Raw genomic sequence first — 26,920 nt, 5'->3', positions numbered from 1 at the left:
ACCAAAAAAAGTACCTTTTTTCCCTTAATAGCCATTTATTTTCAGAACTCCCCCTATACCTCCTCGCTTTTATTTCTAAATAAAATCAACAAAATTTGAAACTTTTATTGTGTTTATTTTAAATAACAACCTTTAGACAGACAATTTCTAAAATTTTATTACTAAAACACCCACATTAACCAACTGTCTTATTCATAAAAATTTATCATAGGTTTATACAGCAAATTTTTTTTAATATTAATTTGTCTTATAAACCTTTGTTAAAGTGTTATGAATATGTTCCTAAATGTTGGTATTTTTTATTCTTTTAGTATATTTTTGTTTTTTTTTTCTTTTGCAATAATTTCTTTTAATACATTTTCTTTATTGTTATCATTGTTGTTGTGTTATTATTGAACTCTGTATGTCTGCTGTTTATTATGGTTCAATATACGCTGAAACCCTTAAGAAAAAAAAAAAATAAAATGTTTTTTTATAGAAATTTCAATTTTATTTTTTCGTAAACATTTGTTGCCATTTTACTTTTTCTTAATATTAAATATAAAATTTCTCTTATTGACTTGTTTTTCCTTACATTACCAGACATTAGACTAATTTCGTAGAAGAATGACAAAAAAGAAAAAAAGAGAACAAAAACAACAACATTTGTTGTCAAAAACTTGTTTGTGTAACTAACTTTCAAAGTTTATTTATTTCTAATTGAAGTCTTTGCTATTTATTGACAATTTATAAAAGTCCCTCTCTCTCTCACTCTCATTCTCTCTCTTTGTTTCCCCATTTCTCTTTATGCTTAGTTGTCTTGGTTATACGTAATAATGATAGTTTATTTAATAACGACCGCCAAATTGTATGCTTTACTTTTTGTGACTTCTCATTGAACTTTAAAGCAAAAAATATTGTCCATTAGTTAGTGAGGAAAATATATTTTTTTACTGAAATTTTAATTATGTTGTCTGTCAATTTCATTTAGTTATTATAATAACAAAAACGTAATTAGTTTAAAATATTTTCAGCGAGGGTTTATAAAAAAACAGCTGAAGAAAGGACCTTTTTTATTTTTAAATACTTTTAGCACTTCAAGAGCAAAACTATGGCATATTTTAAGGCTTAAAAGGAAAAAATGTAGGTTTTTTAAAAACTTTGTAAAAGAAAACTAAAATGTTAAATAATCCCGTTTTGGTATTGATTCTGTAGATTTTTTTAAAGATTTTTTGGCCTCCGGTAGGTTCTAGTGTTCTAGTCTGGTAGACCGGAGGTGGTGGGTTCGATTCCCACCTGAGACACTGGTTAAGGAGCGCACAACAGGTTTGCCGAATAATCGTTTCTTAATTATAATCTATGCATAAAGGTTAGTGTTTTCCAACTTTCACTGCATAGATTATATGAACATTTTACTTATTCCTGAATTTTTGAAGATTTAATAAAGTAATCATTGCCTATTTTCAGGCTGAGAAGAAAATGTTATAAAAATTTTAAAGAAAATGATTAAAACAACTGTTCAATGTTTACACATGGAATTGTTTTTATTTTTTTTTTTTTATTTTTGAAACTCTTTTTTGTGATTAATCTTTTAATTAAAAACCCGGGTTAAAGATTATTTGAATAATTTTTTAACATAACCCAAAAATTCAATAAATTTTTGGTTTTAAATAGTTCTTGACTTTATATTTGCAGTTCATTTTAAAATTAATATTTCTCCATGTTGTTTAAAGGTTAAATAAAGAAACTGTTGCCTACTATTAGGCTGATAAGTAAACATTTTTCAAAATTTAAGAAAATTCTTCTAAAAAGTTTTAAAAATTAAAAAAAATTATTGCGGTGCTTTTATTTGCTTTATTAAACGTTCTTTTTACGATTAATCGATTAACATAAAATCCGGTTAAATAAAATATTCACATAAAATTGAAGTTTAATTTGCAAATTTTTAATAAATTTTTTTGTAAATTGTTTCTCTAACTAAAATTACTATTTAATTGATGTTAGAAAAACGAATAATCGCTTGAGTGAAAACCGGTTTTTCGAATAATCTAAGAAAATACAGGTTTTTTAGCGGAGAATTTAAAAGTTTTTAAATTTAAATTCGAATAAAACCGGGTTTTCCAACAATCTAAATAAAGGAAACAGTTTATTTAAAAAATTATAATTTTCTTTGTTTAAACGTTTTTCTTAAAGAAATTGTTGCCTATAATTAGGCTGAAATGTTAATATTATTCAGTTCTTTAAGAAATTGTTTAAAAAACTCCTTTAGGCTGTAAAAGTAGTTAAACGGTCTTCTCCAGGATTATATTTATAATTATTCAACCAATTTTATCGATTATTCGATTAATATAGAAACCGGATTTTTGATTATTTAAATTATTATAATGATTGTATCCTCTAATGATTGTATGGCCTAAAAGTTTAGTCTGTTATTATTTAAGTTTTATTTGATAATTAATCGATTAATTTTACAACCGGTTTTGCAATTATTCGAATAATTTTAAAGTCAATTTTAAAAATTTTGTTTTTAAATATTGTGTAAAATGTGTTAATTCATTTTCTTTCATTTTTATTAATGTAAAAATTGCGAATAATCGATTATTAAAAAATCCGGTTTTTTCGAATCATTATATCCTACACCACTTTAGTGGGGAGGGTATATTGGGTTTGTGCTGATGTTTGTAACATACTAAAATATTCCTATACCCACCTTCAAGTATACCAATCGGCTTAGAACCATTTTCTGAGTCGAAAAAGCTTTGTCCGTCCTTCCATTTCAAGATAATTGGATAAAATTTGACACACACTCTTCTTTTGGCCTAAGGACGAAGCCTATTGAAGCCTATATTGGTTAAAATTGGTTCATTATTTCGACTAGCCGCCATACAACCATACCCCTCAAATAGGGTCTTTGGGCTTATAATTAATTTCAATGATCTATTATGTCAACAAAAGTCGACAATACTTAGTTTTATAGAACCTTAAATGACACTACCGATGTTTGTAATGATCGGGCTTCATTTGTCCCTAGCCCCCATACAAACTCCCCTTCAGAAATTTACTTAAAGATCAAACTTCACTTACAAACACTAATAATACTTTTAAATTCTACATAAATAACTTTGAAGTAGACTTAACTTCCCCTACTCCCCTGTTGTAAAAAATCCTGTTGTAAAAAATCTCTTCAGAAGCAAAAACTGTTGCCTAGTTTTAGGATGAAATAGTAATATTGCACAATTTTAAAGAGAAATTAATAAAAAGTTAATTTAATTTATTATTTTTAATTAATTATTTGAATATTTTTTTAACCTGCCTTGATCATTAGTATATTTTATTGCCTACTTTTGTGAGCATTAATATTATTTCATTTACATGTAGAGTATTGAAACATATTAAAAGACTAGTATGACCTTGTGTTAATGTAAAACTCTTCTCTTTTTTTTACATTTATATATTTATTTCAACAAATTAATACCATATTTAAATAAAAGAACTTTATGTAATGATAAAATAACAAAAAAATTAATTAAAAATGTTGACATTTAAATAAAACTCCAACAACTACAATATTGAGCATGTATTAACAATTTCAGGGTCATTTTCATTTGCAGCATAAACATAAACAACAAAATTAAATTAAACGAAATATATTAAACAATATAATATAATATAAAAATACATACTTTTAGGCGGAAATATAACAATAAGGTGTAATTACAATTAAAACCATAAACAATTCTTATGCAAACACATACATATAACAAATAATTGATTTAATTAATATATATATACATAAAGCAAAAGAAGGCAAATACATTTCAACATAAACTGATTTTTAAATGAAAACATTAAAAAACAACAAATCTAGTGATATTTGAAATAAAAATTGTGAAAAAAAAAATAAAATAACATAAACTATTATTTGTTAAATAAAACCACCTGTATGTTTGTGTTTAAATGCATTTGTCTGTGTTTAAAATAAACGACCAACAAAACAAACAAGCAAAATTCATAGCATAGTTTATGGCAGCCTCATAATAATAATAATAATACTCAAATATTGAAGGCAAGCGAAGCAAACGAACAAATAGACAGAAATATAATTGGCAAAAAACCTAGGAAAGTGTTGAGTGCATATTTTTGTTATTCCTATAGCGAGCATTAAGGCCATTTAAATGCAAAAATAAAAAGCAGAAAAAAAGAAAAAAAAAACATTTTATTAAATAAATATCGTAATTTTGTTGCCGTGCTGTGTTTTATATAACCCGCAGTTGTTTTGGTATTTGGTTTAAGCCACCACTTATCAACGGCTTAAATATCAAATAATATTATCAGACCCCATACAGCTAAAAACCAAGCGAACAATTTCAAAAAAATAAAAAAAAAACATTTACAAACATATTTGCCATTTATTTAACTTTTTGTGTGTAAATGTATTTGTACATTCATATGTTTGGTTAACTCTCATTGTCAACAATAAACAATAAAATTGAAAATAATAACAACAGCAACAACAACAACAACAACCACAACGCGTTCCCCCAGAAATTTTTACAACTCTACAGCATCTAGTTTTTTTTTCTTTTTTCTTGTATAAAAAACTATAAAAACATTACGTTTTCATCATCATGGGATTAATACGTTATTTTCTGTATTGTATACTGCTGATAAATGGTGTATTGCATACATCTAGGCTTAAAACAATGATGTATGTAAATGCTGCACCGGGAGATATTGAAGGTATGTTATTGTTGTATAAATATTAATTACGAACAATTGTTATGCTGAAAGCAATGAATATAATGTGAAAATTATACTTCAATAGTGAAGTTTAGTGTAAGCGAGAATGTCCATCCTTCCATATTTATCTTAAATTTTAAAAGCAATCCTTTTTATATTTTTGTGTATTTTTGTAACACACAAAAATGTTGGTCCAATACCCACCTTAAAGTATACCGATCGATTCAGAATAATTTTTTGAGTCGATTAAGACATTTTCGTCCGTCCGTCTATCCGGCTGGCTGGTTGTCCATGTGAACCTTGTAGGCAAGGTACAGGCCGCAATTTTCAAGATAATTTGATGAAATTTGAACCAAGCATACTTTTCGACACAGGGACGAAGCCTATTGAAAATGGTTGAAATCGGTCCATTATTTCACCTAGCCCCCATACAACCGTACCTCCCGATTTGGGCTTTAATGCCATAATTACTTCAAATAAATATTTTAAAAATATACACATGGTGAAGGGTGTATCATATGGTCGGCCATGCCCGACTATACTTTCCTACTTGTTTATATTAGGAACATTAATCAAATTAAAATTGTTTGTTTTAAAGCAAATTAAAAAAAAATTAACGATTATTCGTCTAATTTTAAACTAGTTTAAAAACCGGTTATCGAGTAATGATTTCTTAAAACAATTTAAAGTTATATTTTTTTGTCACTAGCAAACACTAGGATTCTATAGTTGAAACGAAAAGTTTACTTTTCGACTTTTTGCATTTAGTTCAAAGTCAACTTTTAGACTTTTAGTATTTTATAAATAGTCGACTTTTTGACTATTTCGACTACCTTTTTCGAGTTTTTCCGAATTTTTTAAAGTTTTGACTTTTTTAAAATTTTTGACTTTTTTTTACTATTTTAGAAAATTCGACTTTTTCCGACTTTTTTCGATTTTTTTTTTCCGACGTTTTTAAAGCTTTTGACTTTTTTACCAATTTTTAAAAATTTTAATCTATTTTTGACTTTTTTCTACTATATTCGAGTTTTCGATAATTTTCTTACTTTTTTCGACTTTTTCCGACGTTTTTAGAGTTTTTGACTTTTTTCACACTTTTTTAAAATTTTCGACTATTTTTGACTTTTTTCTACTATTTTCGAGTTTTTCCGACTTTTTTGACTTTTTCCGACATTTTTAAAAGTTTTTAACTTTTTCCCACTTTTTTAAAGTTTTCAACTATTTTTCACTTGTTTCTACTATTTTCGAGTTTTCGATTTTTTTCGACTATTTTCATACTTGTTTTCCGAATATTTTAGAGTTTTTGACTTTTTTACACTTTTTTTTTAAATTTTCGACTATTTTTACTTTTTTCTACTATTTTCGAGTTTTCGACTTTTTGGACTATTTTCATACCTTTTTCGAAGTTTTTTCGACTTTTTTCGACAAAAAGTCGATTGTTCGATTATTCGAAAGTCGATTTATAGAACATGACATGCAAATTTTAGCATTTATATGTAATTTTAATTAAAAAAATAAAAATGTTGCCTACTTTTAGGTTATATATAGAATTTTCTCCTATGTTCGTCTTTTCCAAATATGCCTTTATTTTAAAAATTCTAGTCTACTTTGTCAAGAACTTAAGTCAAATTAAGATTAATAAGTTGTTTTATAGAAAATTGAAAAAAATTAACGATTAATCATTTAATGTTGAAACGGTTTTAAAACCATGTTTCGAATAATCGTTTTGCAAACATATTTTTTCGCAAATAGCAAACACATGTTATAAAAATTTTTGCATTTAAATTATAATTTTAAATAAATAAATAAATAAAAATGTTGCCTACTTTTTTGCTAAATATATAACTTTTTTTATTTATGGTAAAAAAAAATTATTTAAATCGGGTTTCGAATAATCGTTTCTTAAAACAACTCCAAGATACATTTTTTGTCACTAGCAATCACAAGACATGTAAATTGCAATTTTAAATAAATAAATAAATAAAGATGTTGCCTACTTTTGGGCTAGTTAGTTTGAAAGGAGGATGTATACACATCAAATCCGAAGAAATACACCTAGGCTTCTATTAGGACTGTTGTGCGCTCCTTAGAACTAGTTCTAATATTTTTCCTGGGAAGTAATTTAATACAACTAGCTTTTTTAAATTACCAAATTGTGTTGCCTAATTTTAGGTTATTAAACTTATTCAAAAATTCTTTAATATTTAAACAAAAAATTGAAGAAAAAAATGTTTCTTTAACCTTAAAAAAATCTTTCTTTCATTAAGTTGTCTACCTTAAATTTTAACTTAATTTGCAAGTTATTTCTTTTTAACCCCTTTTTCGTCCTGTACCAAGCGTTCACAAAACCTCTATAAAACCAAAAAATACCTATAAAACATTTGTAACATTTAATGAAAGCATCTGTCACCGTCATCATTTCTCTCCATCCAAGATAAATAAAACAAAATTTTCTTAACAAATACCAGAGAATGTCCTTCGTTCCTTCTACTTCCCATTTTTTACCAACAAATATGATGGAAACACCATCATTAGAATACAAAACATTTTAACTGAAAATGTAAATATTTAGCAAATTTAAAATCGGTTAAAGAATTCATTTGCCAAAAGAAAAAGGTAAATTTTTGAGACTACAAAAGGAAACAGAACAGAGTTTAACAGGAAGTTTGGACAGAGAGCAAAAAAAAAGGTTACAAATTAAAAAGGATAACCAGTAAAATAAATCTTGGTAAAAATGTTCAATGATTTAGAGGGACGAAAGGAAGGCAGTTCAAAAAAATATATTTAATAAAAAAATAAAATTATGTTGTTAGTAGTTATACAATGTTATTTAAGGTAGTTGTCTTGTGTTTAATAAATTAGTAAATACCAAACATAATTTGTAAGGTCTACTTTTAGGTTGCTAAATAAATATTTTTTAAAAAATGTTTGCTAATGCTTTTAAACCACAATTTTTAGTTAAAGATTTTAATTTTTTGCATATTTTAAGGAGCATAATAGTTTGCCAGCAGGAGCATGATACTTTGAAGTTTATTAAAAAGAACAAATATTTGTGGCATATTTTTAGGGGATAAAATATTTTTTGCTTTAAATAGTCGAAGGTTTAATATATTTTTACTTATAAACATATTTTGTAGCATACTTTTAGGCTTTTAAATATATTCCCTAAATTTTCTTTAATATTTATATAAAAAAATAGTTTTTTTTGTTATTTCTTTTAAATCTACTCAATTTATTTGAGCATTAAACAAATTCTTTAATAGCATCATTAGATTTGCTTTTTTTTCTTTCCTTTTCAAACATTTACAATTTCCGTTTCAAACATTATAATTTCCTTGCTTTGTTTTTATTTCAATAACGTCTGCTTGCAAAAAAAAAAAGAAAAGAAAATATATTTCCTTTGATATAATTTTCATTTAAGTACGCTTTTCTTTATTTCTTTCCTTTTGATAATTCTAATTCTAATTTTTGTTTTCTTTTTAAACAAATTGTTGCTCATTTACCATGATTTTTTTTTTTTGCTTTCAACATTTTTTTTTAAATTGTCAACACAAAAAACATGAAATATTTTGTTGTGTCTTGTGTTGTTTTGTTTTCTAATAAAATTATCTTTTATTTATATTTGTTAAATACTCTCTAAATATTTTTCTTTTTATTTGAATTTCTTCTCTTTTTTTTAAGACACAACTTTTTTGTCGCTTGTTTGGTTTAAAGCAAAACTTGTATTTATTTTAGGTGATTTTGTACTTTGATTGTTTTATAAATTGGATTTGTTGAGCTTTGTGTAAACACTTTGAAATGTTCGATTTTGTTTTTTGTTTTAATTACATTGTCTTGGTCTTTTCATTTAGCCGTCTAACCATCCCTTAGACTGGTTATTTACATTAATTTTATGCTTGATTTGAAGGGATTTTGATTTACTAATAGAATTGTAAATTAAATTTAAAACTTTTCTTCAAGCGCCTAAAAGTATACTTTAAATTAATTATTTACATTTTGCCTAAAAGTATGCTTGGAAATTTAAAAACTTAAAGTTGGTTATGTGTTCCGTAATCAAAATTAAAGTCTATAAAAACAAATTTTACAAAAAATCAATGTGAATGATAATTAAATGAAAGCATTCAAATAATCGAATAATTTCAAACACAAAACTTTTCTCAAAACATTACACCCTTTGGCACTCTCTTGTTTACGCACCTTACTCTCTTTAAATAGTCATAAATTTTAAGAGGATTATATTATAAATTTATAGAGAAACCATAAAAGTATGCTAAAGCAAATATATAAGTTATTTACAGCTTTCACAAAAAAATAGTCATAAAATTCTAGAGAAAAAAAAAACAAAGTAATGTACTTAAAAATATGCAATAAAATATGAAAAACATTGATAAATACCAGAATTTAAAAAAATCACCAACACACACAGACATATTATTTTGGCCAATAAAAATTTAAATACAATTTCTTTCTTTTAAGTAAGAAAAAAATTGTCTTTAACTTTACTTTATTTATTTATTAAAGTATTCTTCAATAAACACTTTGTGTATATTAATTACTGTAAATATATTAACACAAGAGTATATATACACATACTCGTTTTAAATTTTTATTTAACACCTGTAAATATGCTTTAGTTTCTCTTAAAAGCATGTTTACTTAAAAATTAAGTAAACACTTAAATGAGAAAAAATGCATAAATTTCATAAATAATTTAAAATTGTAATATTTACAGTAGGAAATGTATAAGTTTATTGTTGGTTTTGTTATTTCTTAAATTTTTTATTTAAAATTTTCTTCAAGTATATATCCATAGAAGTGACTCTATATGAGTGTCTGTCCTTCATTGCATTAATTGAAATAAGATTTGCTAAAGTTTCTATATTTTTGGCAAAAAATAAAATGTTTATAAAGCTTTTTGATAAATATAAGTTTATCACGGGATTTGTTACATTCTTAAATTTTTGTTTCATACTTTCATTAAGTATATAACAATAAAATTAAAGATTAAACAATGTCTGTCCTTCTTTACTTTAATTGAAATAATATTTCCAAGATCTTCTTAGTTTAACTGCAATATATTTTTTTTACAAAATTTTATTGTTTCAGACTTTGAAAATTTATAAGTTTATCATAAGGTTTGTGCATTCTTAAATTTTTAATTTCTACTTTATTCACGTATATAACTATAAAATTGATGCTTGGAAAGTGTCCGTCGTTCCGTGCAAATTACTAAAATGTTTTAAATTAACTAAATGAAGTCATAATAAAAACAAAGATATACAAGCCTTTCACAGAATTCCATTCCGATCGAAAGTGGAATTATCTTTCCAAATTTTCTTCTTCTTTAAAAAAAAAAAAAAAAATACAACTTTTTCAGAATGAAATAATTTTACATTTACAATGTGAAATTGAAAATAGTTTAAAGTTTTTATTTCTGTAAGTTTTTATATATATATATATATATTTACACGTTATAACTCCACTTTCGATCGGGATGGAATTCTGTGACAGGCCTGATAAACTTCGGGAAAACCATTAAGCTGTTTTAAGCTGTGTTTTTCTGAAATATTCACTGTCAAGTTTATTCGAAAATATTTTGTGGCAGATAAATATCAGGTTTTTTTTATTGAGAATCTGCAAAATCACACTATAAATAATATAGATATAAACCTGACTTCCGTATTTTAAACAGCCCAAAAGTATGCAATAGTAATTGAAGTTTAAAAGTAAGAATTATATGTTTAAACAATTTAATAAATCTTTAAAAAAATCTAAACAAATCTATATTTTTTTAAACAAATATAAGGAGTGAGATCGAAAAATTCTTAACATACATATATGTTTATAAAAAAGAAACCACTAAACTTACAGTTTTATTTTTTTTTTATTTGATTCAAATTATTATTACAATTTACAAAAAAAAATATTTTTATAGTTTTAATCACTAGTGATGAAATTTTGAACACTTTTCGGAAACCCTTCCATTAACGTTTTTATAGTGCTTTCTGTCACTTTGCTCGGACATGTAGTCCATCTCCGTTTAAAATCTACCACACTTTTGGACACCTTTTTTGTACTCTTCAATTCTCTTTTAACAAGAGCTCAATATCTCTCCACTGGCCTTAGCTCCGGGCAGTTTGGAGGATTTGCCTCTCTTGGTACAAATATCCCATTATTGTTCTTGTACCACTCAAGGGCTTGTTTACCATAGTGACAGGATGCCAAGTCAGGCCAAAAATAAGTGGACACATTATGAAGTCTTATGAATGGAAGCAGCCTTTTATGTAAACATTCCTTGATGTAAATTTCGGTATTTATAGAGCCCGTTGTAACAAATGATTGGCTTCTTTTGCCGCAACTGCATATTGCTTGCCATACCAAGAACTTTCTTGCAAATTTTGTCTGCTTTTGGGTCCTAAACTTTTCTTCAACATTCCCTCGAGCATCAGCAACATAAAACTTTTGACCTGGAAGTTGCGAAAAATCTGCCAGAACATACGTTTCGTCATCCATTATGCAGCAAGAATATTTTTTTATAAAACTTGACTTCAATTTCCGTGCCCTGTTTTTGGCCTCTAAATTTTTAGCAGCGTTCCTGTGAGGAACTTTTTGAGCCTTGTATGTTTTTAAACCTGCATTAGCTTTAACTTTTCGTACCAAATAGTCCGGGCACTGAGCTAACCGAGCTGCTTTCCTACCAGATATGTTGGGAGCTCTTTTGAAAATGCGTTCTATTTTTTTGGCTTTAGAAACATCATGTGGACCATTCCTTCTACCTGAACCAGGTTTTCTATCAACTGACAAGTTCTCCCGGTACTGTTTAATAACATTGGAAACAGTTTGACGGCAGACCTTTGTATGCTTGGCCAACTTTTTGTAAGACCAAGTTGGGTTTCGTTGAAAATATTTAATAATTTCAGTACGCACTTTTTTCTGGTCACTCATTTTAATCAGATTAACAAAAAAATTAATATAATTGACATTACACATAATAACTGACATGTTTTTCAAAGGTAACTTGATCAAAAAAAAAATCAAATAATACTTTGGTTGAAAAATGTAATGAAAAACGTGTGTTAAGAATTTTTCGATCTCACTCCTTAATAAAATTTCAAAAATTCGTTTAAATTAAAAACACTTTAACGTTGACCTTAGTTTTAAAAATACACACTTTACAATTTTAACAAAATGTTATATTCTTGTTAGTTTTTAAACTATTTCCTACAAAAAACAAAAAAATTATTTTAATATTTTTAAAAACTAAAGTCCAATTTTATAACATTACAAAACAATTACTTTTTCATGTTTACGCCTAAATACACACTTCAAAAATTCACAATTTTATTTTACTTAAACCCCAAAATTATGCTAAATTATCCACTCTTTTGCAAAAGGCTTAAGTATTAAATGAAATTTAAATTGTATATTTTTCCTCATTTCCTCTCCTTTCGAACTAAACTCTTGAAAAATCAAGAAAATATCCTTGAACTTTTTTTCTGTTCGGCCTGTATAGTTAACTTTAATTGCTGGTGGCTGTGCTACAGCTAAGCAGTAGCATGTTGTTGCTGTGGCATATCCTGTATAAGTGTTTTAACAATTTCAACAATTACAAACAAATTAAGGTTTTTTTCTTATAAAAAAACAACAACATTATAAACTCTTCTGTTATACTGTCTTTTGCTTTCCTTCACTCACTCTCGTTCACCTACAAACTAATATTTAATTAGTTATTTACAAAAATTGCCTTCCTCAACAATACCCCTGGTAATAACAGGCCATGAATAACAAAAAAAAAACACACTATTTAAACTATTAAAAGAGCAACGGCTAATTTTGCACAAATAAATGTTTTCCTTAAACTAAAAAACAAAAGTTAAAAGTTGAAAATATAATTTGCATAATTTTCTACTTTAAAATTAAAAACAATTGTACTTTTTCACCAAATAAGCCAAGAGTTCTAGCAAATAATATGCTTAAGAGACATTAAAATATTATTGTCAAAAAGTGGCAGCCTGCTTTTAGGCAACATAAAAATTGTAAATAATCATAACGCTTAAGGCGTTAATGAGGTTCAAAAATTAAGTATTTAGAGGATAATATAAGCAAAGTGTAATTAAACGAACCATGTTTTCCACCAAAGAAAACATTTTTGGAATATTTGCCTACTTTTAGGGGACAATTATATAAATTTGTTTAGATTCTTTAGTTATACTTTAATAGCTAAATCTCTTAAAATTTCTCTACCTAAAAATAAAACAATTTAAATTATTAAATTGACAAATTTCAATTTTAACTAAAACCCCTCAGTCTATTTTAATATCAAAGCTTTAATATACTTGTAATATTTACTTGTATGCAAATATTTTTTCTCAACTGAACATATAAACATTTTCCAGTATTTGTCAATATGAAATGTTAAACCAAACCAAACAGTTGACATTCAAATATCCGCACATATTTACTGAAAAATACCACAAAATGTGTTCGTCGGTAACATGAAAGCTAATTAGCCGTAAATTTTATACCCCATGAAAAAAATGAAACAGAAACCAACTCCAACAAGAGATACCACAATTGGTGAAAAATATCTTTATAGAGATACAGGTAAATACATTTAGAGCGATACTGATTAAAAGGACTCCGATGTACGATGACGTACAATTTTTAACTGAATGCTTTGAAGAGACAATAAGGATACAAAGAGGTAGATGATGGATAGATATATAGAAAGGTATATAGATATATATAGGTAGGTAGATAAATAGATAGATTGATAGATAGATAGATAGATAGATAGATAGATAGATAGATAGATAGATAGATAGATAGATAGATAGATAGATAGATAGATAGATAGATAGATAGAGAGATAGATAGATAGATAGAGATAGATAGATAGATAGATAGATAGATAGATAGATAGATAGATAGATAGATAGATATATAGATAGATAGATAGATAGATAGATAGATAGATAGATAGATAGATAGATAGATAGATAGATAGATAGATAGGTAGGTAGATAGATAGATAGATAGATAGATAGATAGATAGATAGATAGATAGATAGATAGATAGATAGATAGATAGATAGATAGATAGATAGATAGATAGATAGATAGATAGATAGATAGATAGATAGATATAGATAGATAGATAGATAGATAGATAGATAGATAGATATATAGATATATAGATAGATAGATAGATAGATAGATAGATAGATAGATAGATAGATAGATAGATAGATAGATAGATAGATAGATAGATAGATATATAGATAGATAGATAGATAGATAGATAGATAGATAGATAGATAGATAGATAGATAGATAGATAGATAGATAGATAGATAGATAGATAGATAGATAGATAGATAGATAGATAGATAGATAGATAGATAGATAGATAGATAGATAGATAGATAGATAGATAGATAGATAGATAGATAGATAGATAGATAGATAGATAGATAGATAGATAGATAGATAGATAGATAGATAGATAGATAGATAGATAGATAGATAGATAGATAGATAGATAGATAGATAGATAGATAGATAGATAGATAGATAGATAGATAGATAGATAGATAGATAGATAGATAGATAGATAGATAGATAGATAGATAGATAGATAGATAGATAGATAGATAGATAGATAGATAGATAGATAGATAGATAGATAGATAGATAGATAGATAGATAGATAGATAGATAGACAGACAGACAGAAGAAAGATCAATAGATCGATCAAATGCACGGGGGGAGGGAAATTAACCCCCCTCCCCCCGCCAAAAGAAAATCCAAAATTATTCATACAACATAAAAAAAGAATGAAAAAGGAAAAAAGAGGATAAACTAAACCCCCCTTAAAATCTAGAATTGAATCCATGGCTAAATAGATCAATACAAAATATAAAGTCCAATTTTTTAACATCTTTTTTACTTCTTTTTAAATTCTTTCAAAGCTATAAAAAGAAACACATTTTTAGCAAAAATGACAAAGATCTGATCCACTCCAACTTAGATAGACCGTTATTGTTGATTATGTCTAAACGATTAGCCAATAGAACTAACATTGCTGAAAATTGTATGTTATCGATTTTTAAAAGTCTGACCACTTGACACAAAAACTCACATAAAATCTTTGCACTTTTTCAATTATATACACTTTTGTTAAATTCCATAAAAATATTGCAACACTTTTCCATATTACACCTTTAGAACTTCAAAAATACACACTCATTACACCACAACAACAATTATAGCATTATCACACTGTGGTGGTAGATAATTGTAATTGCTAATGATGCCACCACCACCTACACTGATGATGATGATGAATTTGTTGTAAAAGCAATGTTATGTGTATTGTAAATATACAAAAGTCTAGTTAAAGTACAATGTTAATTCAGACAAATTGCTATTTCCAATTAAATATCCTTTTTGCATTGGTAATAGAAATTTTTAAACTATACACTAGTGTAAGTGTCTGTGTGTGTGTGAGTTTAAAACAGGATAAATTTACAATTTGTAGACATTTACATACATTTAGATGTATGAACGAAAACGAACTAAAAAAAACGTAAACAAGAGCTGAAAAGGTATAATGAGAGGAAAGGGAAATAAAATTAAATGAAAGGAAAGTGGTAAAATGTAAACTAAATTTTCATTTTGAAATTGCATTAAATGAAACCATGCATAAAAATAACCTTGCACTAAAATGTCATTCACACATACGTATGAAAAAAAACTCGCACACACTTTCATATCAACACTCTCATTCACACTTTTACATATAAATATTTCTCGTTTATATTAAGGGAGATATATATTAAAAACTAAAAAAAAAACTTTTTACATCTCTTCAGTTTTTTTTTTCATTTTGCTCTCGAATATTGAAAATAAATTAAAACCCAAAGAGTTGTATTGGCATTTTAATAAAGTTAATGAAAATTTATATTTGAAAAAATTTTCTCACTTTTTTTTGGTAGCAAGTTTTTGCATTAGGTAGACGGGGGGAAAAATCAATAAATATGCAAAAAACTACTCTAAAGTTAAGTTTATTTTTCCACAAAGGTTTTAATAATTTGCGCATAATTTATAACTAGCGATAGTGCTAATTAATTCCTAAAGTTTTTTTATTATATAATTATACACTTTTTTATTGATTTTGCTTTAATTAAAAAACAACACCTTAAAATGGGCAATAAATAAAATTAAAAAAAAACTCCTAATTGTAGGCAATAAAAATATGAAAATTTGTTCATTAAACGCTTTTTCATGTTAAAACGTTTTAAATGAAAATTTCTTTTGCTAAACTTTATATGAAAAAATATTTCAAATCTATTTAACGGCTTTGTCAAAAAGAAAAGTCTAATGTCAAAAGTATAAAAATACATTTTACATATTACCAATTTTTTTTACCTTTAGTATTATACAGCTTTAATATTTGTTGTTAATTTCAAAAAGTGCGTTTTTATTTTTGTTACAAATCCCTTAAGCATATTATATAATTTATAACTTTTTTCCCTTAATCCTTAAAGTATGTAATAATTGCCACTTGAAAAATTATACAAAAATATATTTGCTCATATTAAGGTAAATTTTTGTTTCTCTGTTAAATGACTCACACATGCTTAAAATCATTAAAAATATGCGATTTAAATTTTAATATGTCAAATGGTATCATAATAATTTCAACATATTTCCAAGAATTTTATTTAATTCCCTTTTAACTGTATAATCTTTATTGTTAAAAAATACTTTAAACATTTTATCAAATTTCAATTTTAATTTGACAATGTCAGAGAGTTCATTTAAAATACTTTTGTTTTTAATTTTTTTATTAAATAAATTATCCTTGTAATTTCCTGTCGAATACTGTAAATTATGCTTTAAGTTTTTAAATTAATATTTATCCTAAAAGTATACTTCACATAATTGCTACTTTATAAAGTATTTCAATTATACGCACGCACTGGCATGCTTATAATTTTTTTGTTGTTTTTGTTGTATGACACTTGAATTCTTAGATAAATCATTAAAACGCACACAAGAAAATTTTTAGCTGTTAGATGTTTAATTTCCTAAAAGTATGCAAACATTTTTTGATAATTTCAATGTATGAGGGGAATTTTAAATGCATCAAAAGTGGTAACGAAACAAATAATGAACTAGAACTAAACTAGAACTAAACTAGAACTGAACTAGAACTGAACTAGAACTGAACTAGAACTGGACTAGAACTGAACTAGAACTGAACCAGAACTGAACTATAACAGAACTAGAACTGAACTAGAACTGAACTAGAACTGAACTAGAACTGAACTAGAACTGAACTAGAACTGAACTAGAACTGAACTAGAACTGAACTAGAACTGAACTAGAACTGAACTAGAACTGAACTAGAACTGAACTAGAACTGAACTAGAACTGAACTAGAACTGAACTAGAACTGAACTAGAACTGAACTAGAACTGATCTAGAACTGAACTAGAACTGAACTACAACTAAATTGTGAAGATTTTCAAACATCAAATTGATTTAACACGGTTTCTTACTGTCTTATTTATTTGAATAATAATTTTAGTTCACTCCAAAGTGTTATTCTTCTACTTGCAGTTACTCCAACTTCAATTAAATTTCATTACCTTAATCTCTCTCTATCTTCTCTATGTTAAGCAGCTAAGCAATAAACAGATCCTTTATGAAAAGAAAAATGCCAAATATGTGAATTGTTTTGTATGCAAACCTTTGCTTAGAATTTCTAATTAAACTAGTATTTATGTTTTAAAAATAGACTTGACTACACCATAACATTAGATTTTATTATAATTATTAAACTTGCCTACAAGTAGGCTAAACTTTTTTTTAAGAATGCTGTGTTTGCATAGAAAAGTAAGTATTAATTAAGACCTAATATGGCCTTTAATACTAAAAGAGTATTATTATTATTTAAATGCTCATTTTGATAGGCCTATTAAACTCACATACATAAAGGCAAATACATAGACATATGTATGTAGAAACTAAAACATGTATGTAGTATGTGTAGCTCAAAAAAATAAAAGATTTTTATGATAGCTTTTCATATAAAAGTGTGTGTATTTTTTATGTTTTTGTTTTCTTTTGCATATTTGATGAGTACGTGGGCAAATTGTGTGTGTGTGTGTGTCTTTTTTTTGTATTTAACAAAATTAAGATAATCATACTCATTTCTACAAACACACGTTTCTCCCTCTACTCCTCCTTTTCCCCCTGCTATCAGCCTGCTTTATAGACTTCTTACATTTTTTTTCTGTTTTGTTAATTTTCTTTTGTTTTCCATTATGTTTTTTTTTCAGTTGGATTTCGTTTTTTTCCATGTTTTCTTTTTATCATATACTCATAAACGCCACCATAATGATGGCAAAATGTTGATATTATCTTGTCTAATATTTTTTTGTTTTCACCCTCTGAAAACAAAAAAAAATGCAGATAATCTTAATGTATAGTGAGTGTCAATATAAAAGAAACACGTATTAGAACAAATGTATTAAACCAAACCCGGGAAGGGGATATTTTGGAGAAACAAATGTTTTTGGAGTCCAAAGAACTGAACTAGAACTGAACTAGAACTGAACTAGAACTGAACTGGAACTGAACTTGAACTAAACTAGAACTGAACTAGAACTGAACTGAACTGGAACTAAACTAGAACTGAACTAGAACTGAACTAGAACTGAACTAGAACTGAACTAGAACTGAACTAGAACTGAACTAGAACTGAACTAGAACTGAACTAGAACTGAACTAGAACTGAACTAGAACTGAACTAGAACTGAACTAGAACTGAACTAGAACTGAACGAGAACTGGAACTGAACTAGATCTGAACTAAAACTGAAGATGAACTTAATTAGAACATTTTAAGCTTTCAGCAAAATTTTCTCTACTTATCAGATCTTTTACAAAAAATACTTCCTCACTAACGATTTTTAAAAGCTTTTCTTATAAAAAAAAAGCTAAAAGCACCTTTTCTCTTAAAAGGATAACTTATTTTATACCAAAAAAGGTGTTTTCACTCGACAAGCTTTTTCTGTGAACAAAAAATTACATTTCATAACAATTTAATTTTAAACTAATTCCTATTGTTTTTCTTCATCTATTTTTAGGTAAGTTTTCTTGGAAATTATTAATAAAACACTGAACTTTACTTCCAGGTAAGAATAAAAATATGAAATCAGATTTTGTTGCCATAAATAAAGGAAAAATAAAGATTTTTTCTAAATTCTAAGATTTACCATTGAAAATCTCTATAAATATTTTATGATATTTACATACAAACCATTAAATTTGTCAATTACTGTTTTCTTAAAGTTATTATTTGAAATATAAAAGCAAAACTTATTTATGCTCTAGTTAAATATAAAGATGGCGGCGAAAAGACACTGCAGTAACCCGGACAACACTTGAGCAGAAGTTGTGGTCTAAGAAACTGTGGGTTGTACAAATAATAATTTAAGTGCTAAATATTGAATGACATTTTATCGTTTATAGATTTTTTGTTTGGATTTTTTTTTTTTTGTTTGTTTCTTTGCTAATAAAGATAACTTTTGTGTTGCTAGGGATATAAATCTCTGTTTTAGTATACCGCTTAGAATTTTTATGATAAGGAAAATGTTTGATAAAATTTCATTAAGATTACTTTACACACTCATACTCTCGAGTTTTCTTTTGACAGTTGCTAATAAAAATCTATCACAATCATTGTTCTTACATACACAAAATCAAAAAAGACAATCTGTTGAGAGACACACATACAGACACACAAATCTTTTACATTATTTCTATTAGTATCTTTTTTTGGATCTACTTTATTTGGGACCATAAAAAATGAAACATTTCATATACGGTCTTGAGTTCAATGTTTTACAACAAATTTTAGATTTTTTTTTATAGATTTCTTGTAGTTTTTATAGTTATGGCTTTTAGGGAAATTGTGCTCTTACTCCTCCTCTTGTCTCGTTAAATAGCTAAACTTGATTAGTTGCTGGGTAATGTTTCATTTCTACCAAAAGGAAACATATTTTTTTGATTTCTTTCTTCTTTAGATTTATTATTTATTTGCAAAGCATACTTGTAGGCTTATAGCATAAAAATTTCATGTTCGTGGAATTGAACATTAAAGCAAAGAACAACAGAAATAATAAAAATAATGTAATTTTCAATAATTGTTCTTTAGAAAAAGCAAAATACTTTTAGTCATTCTAGCGCAACACTTGTTGTGAATTGGTGGAAAGTTTTATTTGGCTTTTTTTTTAAATAAATTATTTCATGTTTGGTAAATAATAGTTTTAATAAGCCGTCAACAACATATAAATAAAAGTCAGCCGTTAGATTTATTAAAGAACATTAACAAAAAAGTTTAATAAATTTTGAGAAAATGTTATGAAAACTAAAATCATTTTGCTAAACACAGAAGCAGTAATTTGTCATCTTTCTTTCTTTCTATCTATCTATCTATCTATCTATCTATCTATCTATCTATCTATCTATCTATCTATCTATCTATCTATCTATCTATCTATCTATCTATCTATCTATCTATCTATCTATCTATCTATCTATCTATCTATCTATCTATCTATCTATCTATCTGTCTATCTATCTATCTATCTATCTATCTATCTATCTATCTATCTATCTATCTATCTATCTATCTATTTATCTTTTTATGAGAAATGTCTATATATCTATAGACATAGATAGATAGATATATCTATATATCTATCTATCTATCTATCAATCTATCTATCTATCTATCTATCTATCTATCTATCTATCTATCTATCTATCTATCTATCTATCTATCTATCTATCTATCTATCTATCTATCTATCTATCTATCTATCTATCTATCTATCTATCTATCTATCTATCTATCTATCTATCTATCTATCTATCTATCTATCTATCTATCTATCTATCTATCTATCTATCTATCTATCTATCTATCTATCTATCTATCTATCTATCTATCTATCTATCTATTTATCTATCTATCTATCTATCTATCTATCTATCTATCTATCTATCTATCTATCTATCTATCTATCTATCTATCTATCTATCTATCTATCTATCTATCTATCTATCTATCTATCTATCTATCTATCTATCTATCTATCTATCTATCTATCTATCTATCTATCTATCTATCTATCTACCTATCTATTTATCTATCTATCTATCTATCTATCTATCTATCTATCTATCTATCTATCTATCTATCTATCTATCTATCTATCTATCTATCTACTATCTATCTATCTATCTATCTATCTATCTATCTATCTATCTATCTATCTATCTATCTATCTATCTATCTATCTATCTATCTATCTATCTATCTATCTATCTATCTATCTATCTATCTGTCTATCTATCTATCTATCTATCTATCTATCTATCTATCTATCTATCTATCTATCTATCTATCTATCTATCTATCTATCTATCTATCTATCTATCTATCTATCTATCTATCTATCTATCTTTCTTTCTATCACAAATGCTCTCCATAAAAATTCTAACACATTTCTCATAAAAATCATTGCCTACCTTAAGGTGTTTTAATTTATATTCTTTATAATTAAAAATACATTTTCCCCTTTTTTACTAAAGTTTGTTTTTTGGTTTTTCAACAGAAATACCATAAATAATGAATTTAATTACCAATTATAATGAGTTTGTGCAACTGAAGGCAGACAGAAAAAATGTGGAATGAAGAAAAAGAAAAAGTTTAAAAAAGACAGGTGAAACGCAATAAAGAAAACAGGGAAACCAATTTTCCAAAAAAAAAACAATATAAATTATTTTCTTACAAAAAAATAAAAACTTAGAAAAAGACGGAATTTATGTAATTTAATGAAACCCTTCACTTACGCACTGATACATATTTTCGGCAACATTCCCATGACAAACAAAAATAATTATTAAGAAAAGTTGTTTTAAATAAAATAAATGTTTCAGAAGAAACATTTTTTATTTTCACACATTTTAATCGATTATTCGCAAAACCGGGTTTGGCTTATTTTCTTCACCCATCACTTTTGTATATAGTTTTGTCTTTTTAAGCTTTTTGATTCATATATTTTGAATATTTAACACGATATAAAAAAAGTAGTTTATGTAGTTTATTATATAGTCGAGCTTTACCGATGTTTATGTGAATTTTCCCTATATTCAAATTAAAATTTCTTTTATGATTATTTTTTATCTTGCAGGGGCCATTTCTCAAGTTCTCTTCATATTATTAGCCTGCTGCTTGCTCCGATTCCTTTCATCTATACACTTCACCAGCCACTTTTGAACAAAACAACTCTTCAGCGTAACGAATTCCACAATTTTATTATAACAAAAGTTTAATTCTTAGATTTCTTTAAGGGCGGGAATATCTTTGCAAAACAACAAAAAAAAACTTCATCATCTTGCTCTATTTTAGTTGTAAATGGCGTATAAAGTGGGTGGTGTTGTAAAGGGATTAGTTGAAAGAAAAATACTACATTTTTAGAAATCGAAAAGAAAAAAAGTACTTACATGATTATCGATTTATTTTATTAGAAGAGAAAAAAAGTTTTCCTTAACTTTTCTTTCTTCCATTTGCTCTCCTACAATTTCTTTAACTATATAGTCAATTTGTTTGTGAAGGAGTTGGGTTTAGACAAGTTAAAGTCTAGCAAAATCCCTATAAAGAATGGCAGTAGGCAAATGCAATTTCTAGCAAATAGTAAATTAATGTTTACGTGTAGAAAATTGTTAACGATATAAATTGTTGCTTGATATTGTGGGAAATCCCTTGTTACAGTGAAATAACTAATAAATGGTTATGCTTTACATTAAACCTTTACCTTTAATAGTTAATTATTGTACAAATATGAAATTAAACTAATTAAATAATTTAGCTCAGCTTTCTATAATTATGTTAGAAATTTAATCTTTAGTTGTTTTGTTTATTTAGCTTTTACTGTCTTTTGTATTTTATATTAAATATTTTCCAACTTTATATGTTTATATTATGTTTTATATTCTTTTTTTTCTAACTTAATGTTAAACTTAAATAAAAGTTACTGAAAACATAAACACAACCTTTAAGTAGACTTTACACAACAGCCAACCGTCGTAGTAGTCGTTAATGTTTGTTAAGCCTCAAAGTATGCTTTCAATTTTTAATGAGCAGCCAAAAGTTTTGCCGTTTCTTTTCAAAACAACTCCTCTTCGTGTTGTGCTTGTAATGATTTACAATTTATTAACAGTTTAAGTAAACTTGCAATAAAACTATAAAGTATTATTTTTTTATTTCTCTGTTTTTTTTTTTGCTTTTATTTTGTTATTTATGGAATTGTGTTATAATTCTTAATTTGAGTTTCTTTTTTATTCGCTCTTTTGAAAATAAAGTAGGTCTAAATAAGTGTAATATTATTGTAAAAAACAAAGTTTTAAGATTTTATTCACGTAAAACATGTTAAATTGTTTTAATGATCAGTAAAATGTTAAATTTTTTTAAGTTCTGGTAAAGAAATGTCGAGATGTGAAAGCTTTAAGGCAAATATGCAGCGTCGATCTTAAAATTGTATGAGACATAAAATTAAAAAGCTTTAAGCTTGAAAATTTGTTTTCAAGAAAAAGCTAAAAGATAGATAGATAGATAGATAGATAGATAGATAGATAGATAGATAGATAGATAGATAGATAGATAGATAGATAGATAGATAGATAGATATATAGATAGATAGATAGATAGATAGATAGATAGATAGATAGATAGATAGATAGATAGATAGATAGATAGATAGATAGATAGATAGATAGATAGATAGATAGATAGATAGATAGATAGATAGATAGATAGATAGATAGATAGATAGATAGATAGATAGATAGATAGATAGATAGATCGATAGATCGATAGATCGATAGATCGATAGATCGATAGATCGATAGATCGATAGATAGATAGATAGATAGATAGATAGATAGATAGATAGATAGATAGATAGATAGATAGATAGATAGATAGATAGATAGATATATAGATAGATAGATAGATAGATAGATAGATAGATAGATAGATAGATAGATAGATAGATAGATAGATAGATAGATAGATAGATAGATAGATAGATAGATAGATAGATAGACAGATAGACAGATAGACAGATAGATAGATAGATAGATAGATAGATAGATAGATAGATAGATAGATAGATAGATAGATAGATAGATAGATAGATAGATAGATAGATAGATAGATAGATAGATAGATAGATAGATAGATAGATAGATAGATAGATAGATAGATAGATAGGTAGATAGATAGGATAGATAGATAGATAGATAGATAGATAGATAGATAGATAGATAGATAGATAGATAGACAGATAGATAGATAGATAGATAGATAGATAGATAGATAGATAGATAGAAAAAAGCTTTAGACTTTAATAAACTTAGTTTTAATTACCTTTTAGATTAAATAGCTTTAAGCTTAAAAATCTTTAAACAACTGCACTAACGTGCAGTTAAATAAGTTCTTTACTTAAATAAACCTTAAGCTTAAAGCTTATATAAAGTTTAATCTTAATAAGCTTTCAACATTAATCTTAAATAAGCTTTAAGCTTAATCTTAAATGTTTTCAACTTCAAGCAATATAAGCTTTAAGCTTAAATAAACATTTTTTTATCAGTAGCAAACTTTGCATGAAGTCTCACTTAACTTTCTTTCACTATAACACATCTTTTTTAACTTTTTAAGCAAGTTTTTTCTTTTTTTCAAAAAGCACAAATTTGTTTAAATTATTTTTTGAAATCCCCCCTAAAAACTTTATAATAAATTTGACAACATTTGTAGTATGCGTGTGATGAGTTCTCATTATTAAAAGGTCACAGTCCTATAAAATTCCCGATTTTTCTTGCTTACTTTATTACAAATGAGTTTTTTCAACTTTTAACTAAAAACAAACACATGAAGTTTTCCAAAAAAAAAAAAAAACAACAAAAACATTTTTTCCAATTCATTCATACATTTGTTTAGTGTTATTTTCATTGTTGTTCTTTGTCTGCTGTTGACTTTTTCCAACGAAAGAAAAAACTGAAGAAAAAAAATTCACATGAAAAACTTTCAAAAAGTATTAGTGTTACACAAAGAAAAGAATGAAAATTAAAGAAAAGATGAAAATGAAAAAATATGTACTTACCAAAAAACAAACAACATTGTTGTAGTTGTTGTTTCATTTAATATTTGGTGGGTTTTACATACGTACACTTTCAAAAAGCTTTAGTTGTTCAAAAACTTCTACAGCTGCTATTGCTTGTACTATTTTGGTTGCTCTTTAAGATCCGCCACGTTTTCAGCAGTTGCTGCTTTAGCCAGCAGCTTTTTCATTTAGCCAGTGTTGACACCATTTAACTTTTATAAAGAAAATGTGGTTATATACAGTGAAACACAAACAAGTCTTAGTTTGAAAAATCTCCAATAATGAGCATTTTATTTTTAAAACTGAATTTATGCTGCTTTTTTAGAAAAATTATTGTGAAATTTCTTTTTAATTTATTTTTTTTTTTTAAACTTAATACTTTTCTTACCCACTGTAATTTTATCAATAGCAGTTCTGTTCAAATTGTAATAATGTTTAGAAGGGAATGAAACAATTTCTTTTGCCAGCATAAGTTACAACAAATCTTATGTATAAATAAACATGTGCAGGCAAGTGTCTGTCTGGGCTTGACATGTCATTTGTTATAGTTGTAGTTGTTGTAATACCCAGTAGTTCGGTAGTTGATAAAGCTACAAAGAAAAAATATTTTTAAAATTTTTTATATAAAATTAACTATTTTCAAAAAAAAATAGCAAAACTAGATTACAGAGAGAGTGCCAACTCGATATTCACTAGATTACCAGGGATGTATAAAGTAACACATTACATTATTATACTTTATTTATAATAGATTTAAAATTTAAATAAAATTAGATTTTTATGAAAAAAATGTTAAATGAATTTTTAGATTTACTAACGGAAGGACAGACAAAATTGTGGCTTAAATCTACATTTAATTGTGAAAAGCTATATATTCTTCAAATCCTTAGACGTTTGTCTTGATAACAATATAAATAATATTAAAATAATTAACAAATTTAGACTTTTACAAAATTTTTTTAAAAATGTCTAAAATTTAAAAATAATTTTTAAAAATTTTAATAAATTAACAGAAAGGCGGACAGTTGTCTGGTTTAAATATACATTTAATATTATAAACACTATATGTTTTTAGAATCCTAAGAAACTTGTCTTTTCAACGGTATAAATGGTTTAGAAAAAGTTTAAAAATTAGATTTTTAACAAATTTTTCTACCATTTTTGTTACATTATTATTAATAACAGAAAGACGGAAGAAACTGTGTTAAAAATCTATATAAAGTGTTAAATAAATTATAGATTTTCAAAAACCTAAGAAATGGAACTATTCGACAATATATAAATAATGTTGTATTATTAACAAATTTAGTTCTTTAAATAATTTATAAAAAAAAATTGTCTAGAATAAAAAAAATAAAAAAATAAAAAATTTTCTTACTAACAAAAAAACCAATAAGTCCATGATTTAATTCTAACACTACGGAATTTATATATTTTTTAAATTTTTATAAAATTTCCTTTCTAACCATATAAAATTTTTTGAAATATTTTAAAATTTAGATTTTTAACAAAATTTTTGAAAATAAGTTTGAAAAATAAAAAAATAATTGTATATTTTTATAACCAACAGAAAGACAGACAAGTCTGTGACTAAATTTTCACTTAAGCACTATAAAAATTATGTTTTTAAAATTCTTATAAGATTTGCTTTTCAAACATATACAGTTTTTTTAATATTTAAAAAATAGTTTTTTGGCATTTTTTAATTTTTTTTTTATAAAAAAGTAATTTTTTATAACTTTTAAAAATATTTTTTATTTCTAAAAATTTTATACATTTTCCAAGCCTGATATATTTCTATATATTTATACATATGTTTTAAAACTTTCCTCAAATAATTTTGTGTTAAAATTGTTTTTTTTATACCCTTCACCTTCGTGAGAAGGGTATATATAAGTTTGTCATTCCGTTTGTAATTTCTATAATATAATTTTCCGACCCTATAAAGTATATATATTC

At 25.9% G+C, this 26,920-nt stretch overlaps 1 protein-coding gene and 1 long non-coding RNA gene across 3 annotated transcripts in view; one reads left to right on the top strand and one right to left on the bottom strand.

The window, feature by feature from the left end:
• LOC111676401 (putative protein TPRXL) overlaps nt 1-26,920 on the top strand; it is a 179,725-nt gene that overhangs the window by 139,961 nt on the left and 12,844 nt on the right. Inside the window, exon 2 of one of the 2 annotated variants that reach the window (XR_006940563.1) lies at nt 3,573-4,719. The exons of the other annotated variant lie outside the window; for it this stretch is intronic. The gene's annotated coding sequence lies outside the window, so the exon portion shown is untranslated. The remainder of the gene's footprint in view (nt 1-3,572; nt 4,720-26,920) is intronic. 2 annotated transcript variants of the gene reach the window in all.
• Nucleotides 24,968-26,920, bottom strand: part of LOC124419406 — a 100,146-nt gene continuing 98,193 nt past the window's right edge. Inside the window, exons 3-4 of the long non-coding RNA XR_006940564.1 lie at nt 25,350-25,551; nt 24,968-25,173 (exon numbers count right to left, since the gene is read on the bottom strand). This is a non-coding gene — a long non-coding RNA (uncharacterized LOC124419406). The remainder of the gene's footprint in view (nt 25,174-25,349; nt 25,552-26,920) is intronic.

This window comes from Lucilia cuprina, chromosome 4, assembly GCF_022045245.1.
Source record: "Lucilia cuprina isolate Lc7/37 chromosome 4, ASM2204524v1, whole genome shotgun sequence".
Lineage (NCBI taxonomy): Eukaryota > Metazoa > Arthropoda > Insecta > Diptera > Calliphoridae > Lucilia > Lucilia cuprina.
This window is presented reverse-complemented; position numbering and strand designations above follow the sequence as displayed.